Source organism: Chelonia mydas, chromosome 2 (genome assembly GCF_015237465.2).
Source record: "Chelonia mydas isolate rCheMyd1 chromosome 2, rCheMyd1.pri.v2, whole genome shotgun sequence".
NCBI lineage: Eukaryota > Metazoa > Chordata > Testudines > Cheloniidae > Chelonia > Chelonia mydas.
In genome coordinates, this window is record NC_057850.1 from 37,043,098 (window position 1) to 37,057,533 (window position 14,436).

Here is a 14,436-nt window from a genome sequence, read left to right on the forward strand (position 1 = left end):
AGTAGTGCTATTTTCATGTTGCTCAATTAAAACAGTATTCCGCCAGTCACTAAATCCATCTGCAGCAAACCGGGATGTTGAAGGTTTATATGCAAAAAGTTTGCAAACAAAACAGTACACAGACCCTGCTGATGGTGGATACAGTAGCGATTCTCGAGTGTATTTCTCACCATTCGCTTTCATGCTGAAAAATATTTTTTGTGGACAATATCTTGTTTGTTTGCCATTGGTAAAAGTCCAACGTGATTTCTCAAATGGTCCAGTGTGGTGTTGACAGTCATTTGGTCCACGATCTATCCAGTAAGCTACATCATCGGTACTGAAATCAACCCACATACCAGGATCTTTTCTCCTATTATTTACAGCATGAGCAGGTTCAGTCTCTGACACATCCACACCTTCTACAACAATGTCTGTTTTACCACCAGGAGTAGGATGATCAGTTACAGTCTCTGACACATCCACATGTTCTGGAATGGTGTTTGCTTCACAAATAGAAGACGGATCAGTCTCTGAAAGACCTACAGGTTTTGGAACAATGTCTATGCTACTGAGAGGAGATGTTGCTTCTGATGGATTCGCTTTGAAAAATTATATCAGCGTTCGAAGATTTTGGAAAATTTCACTAGTTTTTTTCAAAAAGAAAAGGAGTACATGCATCCGATGAAGTGAGCTGTAGCTCACGAAAGCTTATGCTCAAATAAATTGGTTAGTCTCTAAGGTGCCACAAGTACTCCTTTTCTTTTTGCAAATACAGACTAACACGACTGTTACTCTGAAACTAGTTTTTTTGTTTCATTTCTTCCGCCAGTTTACGTTTCTGTGCTCCACTCGGTTATGTTTCATCCTGCCCCTTCTCTGTTATCTGAACTTTAAAAAAAAAAAAAAAAAAAATTACACAATGTACACTATTTTTTTGTGTGTGTGTATAAGAAAGAAAAAAATGAATCAAGTACATATAACTCAGAAGAATATATCAATAATAAAACATAAATTTATTGCAATACATGACAGGATCTGATTTCCTCGCATTATTTCGATCTACGTTAGTAGGACACCTCTCTGGTTTAGATGGGGATAAGTAATAAAAAGAGAACAGAACAACGGGGGAAGTGTGTGTAGTGGAGTGTAAGGAAGTCTAACAAAGTTCTGATTTTTCCCATGATGATTACTTTGATGCTTTTTTTGAAATATCAAATATCAAATTTTTTCAACAAAAAACTTTTTTTTTTTTGGGTGCCCCCTGCTTTGCTGGTGCCCTAAGCACGTGCTTCGTCTGCCTATTGGGTAATCCAGCCCTGATTTTGATAATGAAGATAGACACACTGTAGTAATAAAACTGGATAATGTGAAGACTATCAAATACTGAGAAATTGGGACAGTTTAAAAATGCCTCTAATACAGAGGAGTGACTCTGACTGTTTTGAGATGCATTACGTGCTCTGCTTTTGGGCCTGCCATTTGGTGTGGAAGAAACATAGAGCTACGGCCCCCAAACTTTGGGACATCTAGCATAAGTGTCCAAATTCTGGCTGCCTCCCGTGTGAGGTAGAGGAGGAATCTTTCGCTTAAATATGTGTGTAAAGAAACATCTCAAATCTTTTAGCTGCCCAGCTGCTGGCAATAGTAAGACACATCTAAATTGAGTCAAACTTCAGTTGTTAGATGTCCAAGTTCAGAACCATTATAGAAGCCATGGGCTTCCTTCCCGGTTCCTTCAGGAACACATTAGACAATCGGAAAGTGGGTATAGAAGCCATACGTAGAATGTGACAAGTCATATTGTCCCTTTTGTATTGAAAATTGTCTCTGTGGTACTGAATTGTGGTGCACAATTTTTGCATCACTAATAGAAAAGGCCTGTTTACGAATTTCTGCACATATGAAGAAGCTCATGCATGTATCCAACCCACTTATGTACTCAGGTTCTCTGTCATTTGGCAGGCGTTTACAAAAGTGCATTAGGTTTCTTTGGTGCACAAAACTCAGATTAGAGGGGATCGCATCACTTTAAGTCCGTTACTTTTAGCTGAACTTTGGCCTTAGCTGCTTCTAGTGCAGCATGAGAGGGGCCTATAAATAACTTGCCCATAATTTGCCTCTTTGGAAGTTTCTGAACAATTAATCAAGCAATTCTTGATGTTTCTGCTCCTTTCAGCACAGAGGCAGCTGTCACAGTCAGAACTTTTGAGTCTCTTTTGGAAAGTGGGAATACTCATTTGATGAAGCTGCCTGTGGAAAAGTTTGCTGCCAAAAGCAAGGCCTACTGCTCCCTCCCACGCCCCTCTGCAATTACAACCTAAGTTCTCTGCTCTCTTCCAAAGTTTAATATATTGATTTCAGGTACTGGAAAAGCTTGTCAGCTGTTGTGAGCAGCATAGCTCCAAGCATTTAGAATTATACAATTGCCTTAAACGTTTTCAAAAATAATACATTTGGGTCTCTTTTCATTCGCCTTCTGGTTTTTTAGACTGGACAAGCAACATTTTCAACATTTTTGCAACCGTGAGAGCGAGAAACTTACTTTTTTTTAAAATGAAGATTGCGATTCTCAGCTAACCATCTGACTACAGTGGCTGGGGCTTGTGGAAGAACACCATTTAATGCAAGACTTGCAGTAAAACAATGAGTGCTGGCAATGCTGGAGACTCAAGAAGCATCTTTAGACTTAACAAAAAGTGAAGCCCTGCAGAGAATGGTGAGCTGAGCGGAGTTAGCTGCAGGATGAGCTTCAGTGTCTGTTGAAACTTCCAGATCTGCTCCGACAGTAGCACATGCAGCAGTTCTCTGTTCTCCTCCTCCTTTGTTGTACTCGGCTCTGCCACAGACTTAATGGCTCTCTTTCGTCTATAAGTTCTGTGGTAGCTGATCACACTTGATTAGCTACATCTTCCTAAAGTATTTCCCTAAATCTTGAGAGGTACTGAGTATCCACAACTCCCATTGACTTCCTGTAAACATTACCTCTATGCAGTCAACATCCACCAGTGGGTGTGGTCAGGCCTCAGCCATTTTCCCCATTGTATTGAGACAGTGGTAAATACAGGGGCGCTCCACTGACACCATTGCTTACGCTAGTGCAGTTGCATTGTTGGTAGCAGTTACTGTCTCCTCCTTTCTGGCACTAACAAAATTCTCCTGCCTGAATGAGTCATTAGTAATAACTCTTTATCATTATACAGTGTTCTGTCGTGATTATTATTTGAATTATAATTGTACCTAGAAACTCCACCAAAATGGGGACCATATTGTGCTGGGTGCATAGCCCTGTCCTATCATGAAGAGCTTACAGTCTAAATAGCTGGATCTAAATAAGAATGGAAGGAAAAATAATTATCCACACTTTATAGATGGGGAACTTTGCTCGAGAGAGATTAAGTAACTTGCCCAAGATCACACAGGACTTCTGTGGCAGAGCCAGGAAAAGAATCCACATCTCCTGAGTCCCAATCCAGTGCTTAGCCACAGTGCCATCCTTTCACCTGCGCTCAGGGCCCTTCAGAGGAGGAGCCTTCATTCATACCAGGTTCTGGAAACTGCCAGCTGTTTATAGCTGATGCATAGTAAATTTAAAAACTGTGGAGTTGTTTAATTATTTTAGCCTGCACATAAACAAAATGCACCAGAACATACCTCACTCAGACTGATGTATAGAATGAGTAATAGATGTTATAGTCTAATTTGGTTGTAATACTTGGTGGGAAATTTTAACACAAATAGGAAAAAGTAGTATCAAGTGCTGTTCTGAATAAGGCATTGTGATTTGTACAATATTTTTATAGGAGCTATGATCAAACACAATTGCAAACATCTATTCTGATGTTTATTTTTATGTTGAGGCTTGTTCTTTTGGATAAACATTTAAGATTTCACGTAATACTGGACCATGAGGAGGGGAGAGCAGAAGTTTCACATTAACTCACCTTTCTCAAGCAAGATTTAGTGACATTTGATTTCACAAATCACTAACAGTTAATTGAAACAACTGTTCATCTAAGCATGAATGATTGAACATCACATGAGTGTAAATTGTGCATGTTACATGATGAGGGATGATACAGATTGGTCAAATCTTTAACCTATACAAAGATCAGATTAAATGCCTATTGCTAAATGGTTCTAAAATGAATGCCCTCTAAACTAATAGTGAGGGAACAATGTGAAAAGGTGTAGATACATTCCCCAGTTTAAATTAGCAAAGTAATGGACTGTGGTGTATAACTGATGTGTAAAGGGTATATTGCTTCTTAATGTATGGTACAATACACCTTGTGTATTTTTCCTAGAACACCATTCATTAGAAGTGGTTAGTCTCATGAGTAACTTCCTGGTTAATAATGCTTTTTAATAAAGAAAAAGCACATAGAAAACCAGAAGTCCACTTTTCTTTTGAAATTGTTATTGATATCTTTCTCTCTCCTGTTGGATTCCTTTGGCAATCCTGTGTTTCTTGCTGATTTATGTGACTTTTCATAGAAGTCATCAAAATGTTAGGGCATAAAGCATCAGATGAGTTCTGTTGTGTCTATTATTTTTTAATATTCAACAAGTCATTTATAAAGTGACATAAATTTACATAGTACTTTACAAATACTGGGCCAATTCTCCAGTGTGTTAGGCCAGTTCCACACTGGTGTTACTCCACTGATTTCAGTAGCTACACTGGCATAAAATTGGTGTAACACAGTGAAGAACCAGGCCCATAGATTAAGAAACATTTTCTGCCCAAAGATTTTACAATGTAAGGCACAGACACCAGACACAGTGTGGGATGTTCAGGTAGGGGACACTAAAGAGAAAGTAGTTGTGAGAATTACAAGGAAGGGTTACTTAAAAAGTAGGCTTTTAAGGGGTATTTGGGAGACAAGGAATGAGAGATGATTCCAGATGTTGGGGGCTACATTGCCGAAGACATGAAGTTGAGAGTACAAGAAGATTGAGACCAGTAAAGAAAGAGGAGTGTGAATAGCACAGAGCACAAGAAAGGAGGAGGGAGGAAATGAGATCAGGTGGAGGTCAGATTATGATTATATACATTTGATGAATGTATCTGAAGTGTTCACCAGCCTGTAACTCATGAAACGAACACCCCCCCCCCCATATTCCGGCTTTGGAGCTTGTGGTTTCCCGTACAAACAGGCCAGATCATTGATTCTTTCATGCGACCCTACTGATAATGCTGTGAAAACCAGTATAGGGAACCGTTTCCACCGCCAGCTAGGCAGCAATCCACCTAATAGCAAGACCTAGGCAGCTGAGCAGAAGCGAGGTGAGAAATAACTGAGAATGAAGTGATTGGGAGGAAAGAGACGACTTCTTGAGCATGGGTTCTCCCACTAATTTCTTCTGCAGACCATTTCATAAAAGAGAGATGCTACCACAGAAGGCCTCCCCTTCAATATTTCCAATGCCCTGTTGCTTGGGTCTCAAAATATTTCATTGTTTGCATGACCAGAACTGGCACCACAGACCATATACTGAGATTCTGAGTTACAAAATAAAGCAAAAATGAGGAGAAGAAAAAAGTAAAAGGGACATGGCCAAAGATATTAAAAAAAGAAAAGAAAAAGAGTTTAGGTCGAAAGGATTAGGGAAAGAAAGAGAGGGGAAACAGAGCAAAAACAGAAATCAAGAGAATAAAGAATGAAAGAAATAACAGGGTTAGCAATATTGAGTTTAATAAAAGTACAGAATGAAATCAAGTGCCTGGGAAATGAAAAGAGAGGGGAGAACTGGAGAATGGCAAACTGAAATCTCAGGGAAGCTGCCACAGGGAGCACAGGAAGGAGGCAAAAAGTAAACAGGCACAGAAAATATAACTGGAGCTAGCATTTTTAATTTATTTAGGACTGCTAAGGAGTTATGAAACATGACTTTTGTTATGCCATGTTGAATACATTCTGGCATTTCTACAGCTAAACCGTGGAAAGAAGGGTCAGAACATTTTCTGGCTCTCCCGCTTAAACTTTTGGCAACAATAAAAATCATTTGTACTTACATGAGAAAAAAATGGTTGATTTGTTTGTCTGAAAACAGTTATCTGATGCATTTCTGTTAATTTCCTCAGTGGTCAGTAATAATGAACACTGAAATGGTGTTAACTCATCAAATGGAAATGAGTGCATCCTGGTGGGATTAGAGGAAATAATAATATTCAGTGAAGACTGAGCAAACATCAGATACTCAATCTAGGTTTTTAGCCGTGGCCATCACTATGGTATTTGAGCAGCTGTGAATATGGGTGTGCAGTATTGCTGAAGCTGTGCTGGTCCCAGGGCATGACAGACAAGGTGCGTGAGGTAATATCTTTTACTGGTCTGACTTCTGTTGGTAGGGGGGACAAGCTTTTGAGCTACCCAGAGCTCCTCTTCAGGTCTGGGGAAGGAAGAAGAGTGTCTGAGATAAATACAGGCTGTGACAGATTGTTAAGCAGAAGGGGTCACGCTGTTGGAGGCCACTTGAAATGGAATGGGCAATAAGGATCAGACTGTTATGGACAAGGGATTTGAAGTGGGCTCTTAAGGGTTAGCAGGAAGGTGTGTGTTACAAATCATTGTAATGAGCCATGAAACCAGTGTCCCTGCTAAGTCCATAGTTTTTAGTGTCTAGCAGCGTTATGAATTTAAGTTCCCACACTCGCCTTTTGAAGGTGTTGGGGCAAGTATTGAACGATGATTTTAAGTGGCTTCCTACAACAGGCATTGCCCCTTATGCTTAACAATCTGTCGCAACTTGTACTTAGCTTTGACATTCCGCTTTCCTTTCCCGAACCTGAAGAAGAGCTCTGTGTAGCCTGAAAGTTTGTCCCTTCCATCAACAGAAGTTAGTCCAATAAAAGCTATTATCTCATCTATCTTGTCTCTCGGCTATCACTATGTAAATGTTTCTTGACTGAAACGTCACCCCTAATGTGTTTTATTACAGTCTAAATTATGAATGGATGCTGTTAGAAAGTTTCCTTTTACCTTCATACTGTTAGGTAAAACAATACTAATCTGTTTCAGAGTAGCAGCCATGTTAGTCTATATCCTCAAAAAGAAAAGGAGTACTTGTGGCACCTTAGAGACGAACAAATTTATCTGAGCATAAGCTTTCGTGAGCTATAGCTCACTTCGTCGGATGCATTCAGTGGAAAATACAGTGGGAAGATTTATATACGCAGAGAACATGAAACAATGGATGTTACCATACACACTGTAAGACTGGGAGTAGATGGGTCATTACACAAAGTAAAACTATTTCCCCATGTTTATTCCCCTCCCTCTCTCCCCTCCCCCCGCTGTTCCTCAGACGTTCTTGTCAACTGCTGGAAATGGCCCACCTTGATTATCACTACAAAAGGTTCCCCCTCCCCCCCCCCCCCCCCCCCCCCCGCTCTCCTGCTGGTAATAGGTCACCTTACCTGATCACTCTCGTTACAGTGTGTATGGTAACACCCATTGTTTCATGTTCTTTGTGTATATAAATCTCCCCACTGTATTTTCCACTGAATGCATCCGATGAAGTGAGCTGTAGCTCACGAAAGCTTATGCTCAAATAAATTTGTTAGTCTCTAAGGTGCCACAAGTCCTCCTTTTCTTTTTGCGAATACTAATCTGTGTGAGCAGCTAGTCCCTCTGATTAGAATGGTGAATTCTGTCAGTACCTTATTGTAACCCCTGCTTGCTTGGTGTGGCACTTTGTCCCCTCTAGCGGTGGCTAGGCCAGCTAGAGGTTGATGAGCCTGCTACAGCATTGGCTAACAGCGATGCGTCTTTTAGCTCATGCAGTAGGGGCTCGTGTATTAAGCTCAAAAGGTCCCAGGTTTGGTCCCCGCTGACAACGCCCCATGTGGGTCAGCGTTACAAGTGATGTCCCGTACAGGGATTTCAGGCAATTCAATTGGGAAGTCACTGAAGCTTGGGGACATGCTTCTCTGCACCTAACCCCTGCTTGTTCGGAATGGCACACTTTCCCCCTCTAGTGGTGGCTAGGCCAGCTAGAGATTGATGAGCCTACTACAGCCCTATATAACAGAGATGTGTCTTGTAGTTCATGCAGTAGGCTCTGCACTTAAGCTCAAGAGGTCGCAAGAGGTCCTGCTGCTGATGCTTGTGTGTGTGTCAGTGTTACATTATCTAATGATAAAAAGTAAAAGAGAGAGAAGCCACTGCATACACAGAGAGAGAGTGTCACAGCAAGTAATTTGTAAAAATGTAGTTAAACTCCTTTTGCAAGAGTCAGTGTATTGACTCGCAGGATGTTGTCCAAACCTCAGTTCATACTGGTAGATATCGCTGCATATCAGGTATGGTCCTAGTGCCCATGCATGTATAAGAGACATGTCTGTGTCTCTCCTTGCATGTGAAATCAGAACTGGATGTCGTCGTCATTTTCAAAATTAATAGATAGATGTTGCTACTTAATTTTTAAAAAACTTTACATTGTAAAAATTTTGTGTTTGCATTTTTCAGGAATGAGTCTTCTATTTCATTATAAGAAAACTAATTACTGCACCTCACTTAGAAACCTTTGACCTAGTGAAACAAGCTAGCAGGAAAAAAATCAAACCACTGTTGTCTCAGTCAGTTAAATCTGATATAGAAAGCTATAAAGGCTGATCTTCTGAAGTCTCCTATATGTAGTTGAATTCACAGTGTGAATTATGTGCTCAGTGTAAACTTTACATGGAATATATCTCAAAAGATAGAGAAGAGTATTAAGGCAGGATATGACATACAGCAGGGGTTGGCAACCTTTCAGAAGTGGTGTGCCAAGTCTTCATTTATTCACTTTAATTTAAGGTTTCGCGTGCCAGTAATGCATTTTAACGTTTTTAGAAGGTCTCTCTCTCTGTCTATATATTATATAACTAAACTATTGTCGTATGTAAAGTAAAAAAGGTTTTCAAAATGTTTAAGAAGCTTCATTTAAAATTAAATTAAAATGCTGATCTTGCGCTGCCGGCCTGCTCAGCCCGCTGCCAGCTTGGGGTTCCGTTCACCTAGGCCAGCAGCAGGCTGAGCAGGGCCTGCGGCCAGGACCCCGGCTGGCAAGGGGCTGGCAGCCAGAACCCCAGACTGGCAGCGGGCTGAGCGGGGCCGGCAGCCGGGACCCGGCAGGCAGCAGCGTGCCATTAAAAATCGGCTCACGTGCCAAAGATGGCATAGGTTGCCGACCCCTGACATACAGTATACTGTGTTAAACCAATTCCTATTATATTCTATCACACGCATTTTATCCATACATTCCATTATGTCAATTTGACGTATCAAGATAAATACACAATTCTGAATGTCATTTTAGTAAATTAATAATTTTGATAGTATAAAATTAAATTTTATAAATAGGTTTATCTTCCATTTCAATGTACCGTTCAGCAGTTACTGTACAAAAGTGACAATCTGTAGTAGAGACTGATAACAAATATTCTTTTTTAATATTGGTTGACTTTAATATTTTTGTGGAGTAATATTATAGATAATGGTGACTAATTGAACATACAGTTTAGAGATTCTAATATTTATATGAATGGCTGGACAGCTGCTTTGTCTAGAGTAGACTATTAGAAGCTGTAGGCTGTGCCACAAGTTATTGGAATGTTATTTTCCCATAGACTCTCAGTAGAGTTTTGGATTTCACATGTGAATTCCATGTCATGATCTGGCACTTCTGTCTGTACAATCAGAATGGCTGGCCTTGAACTTCACCTAGACTACTAAGAGCTGGAAACTTGTTAGATGGCATTGACTTTAATAAGCTACGCTGCATATCAGTCAGTACAGAATATTGCCCTAAGTCATCATAGAAAGAAGTTGGCTTTATTGTTGAGTAGAGCTGGTCATAGACTGGAATTTCCATTCTGTAGGAAAGTCCAATATTTTGAAATTTGTTTTCATTTTGAATCACAGCAAAAAGTCTATTTATTCAAAATCTTCTGTAGAACAGAAATTCCCCCCAAATTTGATTTGGAACCATCGAATCATTTCAGTAATGATAAACTGCTTTGTTTTGATAATATAAAAGTTGAAACAAAATAAATAGAAATGATAAAGTCAAAACCAAAACCTTCTAACATTATCAGAGCTGTGCTGTGTATCTGAAGCTCTTCCCACTCAGCACCGAGTAAATGATCTGGGTAATAAATGCTTAACCAACATTTTTTGCATAATTTTTCTTACATGTTCATAGAGTGAAAACTGCACACCTCCAAAAGCCAAAATAACTGGAGGGGCAGGACTGGATCCAGTCTCCCCATGTGTGGGCAGATCACAGGCTGAATCACCACATCTGCTATTTCAGCCCATCCCACACCTCTGTTCGTGGGATTTTGAGGCATTGGATTGGTGTATGTATAGATTGAGCAGCCCATTCCCTGACCCACATCATCAGCCCTTTTTGCCCAGCCTATTCAGGGTGATGCAGCAGGTCCCAGGTATCTGCTGCACCTGTACTGGTCCTTATGGAGAGGAATTGGGCCTTAAGTGATGTAGAAGGCACTCCCAGTGTGCTCTGTACCTGGCTGCATTGCATCCTAAATGTCTGAGATTTTGCATGCTGTCAGATACTAAGGTGGGGTTAATGAATGAACAATCGATGGATAGATAGATGCCAGTATCACCTAGGCAGTGTCTTTATGACCAAGCTATGACCTCCTAAATACAGGTTTTTGGAATGGGCTGGGTGACAGACTATGAACTAGAGTGGAGTCACAGTATAATATTCAGCTCTGCAGAGCATGAATCGACATAATATGGACTTGTCCCCCTCCTTCCAGTGCTATAAATATTCGTACTTGGTTATATTTCACTGGTGCAAACCATCAGCCTTACATGAAACACAGTGGAATCAGGAGACCGTCATTCTGGCATCTCTGATTAAACTGAAGTCAGTGCAGCAGTGGGAATGCGTGAGGGCATTCCTATTGCAGTCCAGCTCCGGACACATAACTGCCATATGTCTGTCTGTCTCCAAAAGATTCCAGAGTGGAACAAAGAGCACAGCTGCTCATAACATGACAGACAATAGGTGGTTATCCAGTTAACCATTGATGCTGACTATCCTGATAGTAATAAATTAGCAATTATTGGCAGGAGCACTGCCTCCCTGTGCTGCCGTCTCCCCCCCTTCCCCCCCCCAAATCTTCGAGATAGTACTAAGGAATTATGAAAAAGAGAAACAGGAGACAACACAGTTGCAGCTGCAGCCCTTCTGTGCCGGAATAAATCTAGAGGGACTAGGAACTGACTACTCTTTTGATGTTTGATATCCATACGAATCTCTAAGCTCCTAACGCATTAACTTGGGCAGCCCAAATAGGAACAGCAGCTGCACAACCTCTCTCACAGAACATTGCTACAAATTTTGGATTTTTGTTTTTAGCTTTTGTGGGGTTTAGATGATGTAAAGGAAGAGCACATCATGATGTTGTCTAAGTAGCAATTGAGGGCACCCTGTATTTGGGAAGGATTCATATGTGTAATATAGTAAATATAATTTCAAAAAACCCCTCAGCAACAAAAATTTTAGGACATTGGATAAGACTAGAAGGCTACCATGAAAGAGCAAATGGTATCATTCACTAAACTAGCTCTGTAAAAGGGAATTACAATAGATTACTAAATAGCAAAGGACAATCTGATAGTATATGAGGGCTGTATCTTATGTTAATAAATAAAGTATAAGTGTTTAATAATGCTCCTGATTGCAGATCTTCCTTTTCTTCTGTTTTTTTTGCCTCTCCTTCATGCATTGTTTTTACTTCCTGGTCATTATAAAATTTAGTTTTATCTAGCATATTTCTGCATATTATACCTCTTTTGTATAGTGTACTCCTTTTGTTATATTACAGTTCTGTTTGCTGAAATTACTTGTGCACACTCTCAAAAAGAATCAGATTTTTTTAAAAATGCATCCTTCCTGTAATTTTACAAAGTTTGCAGTTTGACAGTTTAAAAGGATATAGTCAGGGAGGCTAGGCCCAAATTTTATTTCTGTATCTTTTTTCCCCCTGCTGTTTGCAAAGCCTGGGTAGTTTTGAATAAGTTGGTTTTTCCTTCAAAACAAATGCTACAGAGATGTTGCTTTTTGAAAAAAAAAAAAAAAAAAAAAAAAAAAAGGCAGCCCTGTTGGCCAGCACTTATGAGTACTGCTGCAGCAGTACAACAAACAATACGGATGCAAAACAGAAATGGTAGTAAGGAAACAAATCACAACATTCTAAGAGGTTCCTTCTTCTTGAATTGTGGCACTGGGGGACGCGGGTTGGGGAGAAGCTTGACCCAACCAGATTTTGCTCTTAATTGTAGGGGGGTAAAATCTGAGTAATTCCATTGATGCCAATTGATTTACTGAAGAAGTTAAATCCCTTGAACTGAGAATATAATTTGCCCCACCAAGGCTGGGAGTGTGTGTGGTATTCACTTGCAGTTTATTCACTTATGGTGAGTCTATGACTGCAAAAAAAACACCTGCAGCTGGCTTGTGTCAGGTGACTCCGGCTGGTGGGGCTACAGAATTGCAGTGTGGGTATTTGGCCTTGGGCTGGAGCCTGGGCCCAACATCTGTACTGCAATTTTATAGCGCCATAGCCTGAGCCCTGCGAGCCTGTCAGTTGACATGTTCCAGTCATGGGTGTCTTATTGCAGTGCAGACACATCTTTAGTTCATCTACACCTGAAAGAGGAGAGGGCAGTTGGAAAAGGTCATGAGGTTGTGAACTACACAAAGAAAAAAATGGAGAAATTTGAGAGAGGCTGAGGAAGAAAAATGCTCAGGGGTAACCTGTGGTGGAGATACCAGTGAGTATTTACACAGCTCTCTGTGACTGTGCACTGCGGGAATTACTGAACACAAGTTCTTATCTTGGCAACTGGTGCCTCATGTGACACATTTGTGTGATTTACAAGATGACACACAGCACATTGCTCACATACTGTCATATTTACTTTTGGATTTGCATTAATTATCAGGCCATGGCAGCACCAACCTTCCAGCCATCAGTGATGGGGGCACAGAGAGAAACAAAATACGCAGATGGAAAGAAAATGAGTTATGGTAGCTAGCTGCTTCTTGGAAGAGAGAGACCTGATTATTCTAAAGCATGGCTAGCAGTTAAACGAATGAAAGTCTAAAGGAATAACTGATGCTACAAGGAAAACATGCCTTACAGGAGTGTGTGCATTAATAGGCTGGCTTAGGTAAATATTCCCCTTCCTGTGTCCTGCAAGAGATTTTAGGAGGAATGGAAGAGAGACATGCATGCACATGATGGATGAGGAACTGGAGACCTGGCACACTATATGAAGGAAGAGTAGAAGAAGTAAATATGTAGCATTTTACTAAGCAATGACAGCAGTTGGGGGAGAGTCAGGAGGGGTGTAATAACACACTTCTGAAAGGTGGTGACAGCAAGAGACAAATCCTGACCCTGTGGCTCAGACATAAACTCTGTGGCCATGGAGCCCAGGCAGAGTGCTATAACCTGCTGTGCATTGTTCTTACAGACCTGGTCTGTGAATGCCCAGTTTCAATCCATCCCCTGGAGTTGGGTCAGAGAATTCCCACCCACACGTACTGCCATGCCTGGCAATGGGATTACTGGAAAGTGATACTGGAAGGAGGCTGTGCTTCCCCACTATACCCGGGTAGGCGAGTTAAACAAGGCAGTCAAACAGTGAAGGAGCTAAACAACTCCATTTCTCTCACCAGCTACTACCTGTGTCATGAGGCTGTCAAACATATGGCCAGGGGCCCATCAGGCCTAAGGCAGGCCCTCTCTTCCAAAAAGAGGAAGTGGATAGTGGGAAAGCCACAGAGTGCCACAGACACTTCTCAATTCTCATTCTCCACATGTGTGGGAGGGGGGAGGGTTACCCACACTGAGCCCCCCTGTTACCAAGTCCCATCCTGTAGGGATGAGTCAGGCCAGAACAGAGCGAAGACCCTCCTATGAAGCGAGATCTAAAGGACAGGAATTATATAGGGTGATAAATGGGGCTATTACCAGAAGTAATGAGAGAGAGAGAGAGAAGGAAATTTAGGAAGAGAAAGTGTTCTATACTATATTGCAGAGGCCCATGCTGCAGTGACAGAAGGATGGATTAGGTGGCTTCATAGGTTTTTCACTAATTTATATAAATTGAGTTGATACTGGTCAAGTTGTTTTGCTTATGTGGTTCTATCCCATGGTTGCTGCTGGCCTCCATATAAGATGCCTTGAGCTCAGATATGGTGGGGAAATATTCTTCACAGTTAGCCCCATGTTGCTGCAACTGTCCACCTTCATATACCAGAAACTCTCAACATGTAAATCCTGTATTCATAGCATTGTAGAAATTAAAGCTGTAAAACCCCACTCAGTTATCTTGTTCATCCCACCATCAGTGCAGGATTGTTCTCTAAGGCATAGTCTTAATTGTCTTGTTCATTCTGGTTTTAAATAGCTTGGGAAATGGG

The 14,436-nt window shown here is 40.9% G+C and overlaps 1 protein-coding gene across 6 annotated transcripts in view; it reads left to right on the plus strand.

The window, feature by feature from the left end:
* The window catches only part of NCALD (neurocalcin delta), a 76,403-nt gene that overhangs the window by 40,445 nt on the left and 21,522 nt on the right, over nucleotides 1-14,436 (plus strand). Inside the window, exon 1 of one of the 6 annotated variants that reach the window (XM_043539262.1) lies at nucleotides 12,817-13,178. The exons of the other annotated variants lie outside the window; for them this stretch is intronic. The gene's annotated coding sequence lies outside the window, so the exon portion shown is untranslated. Of the gene's footprint in view, nucleotides 1-12,816; nucleotides 13,179-14,436 lie in introns of those variants that run through there. 6 annotated transcript variants of the gene reach the window in all.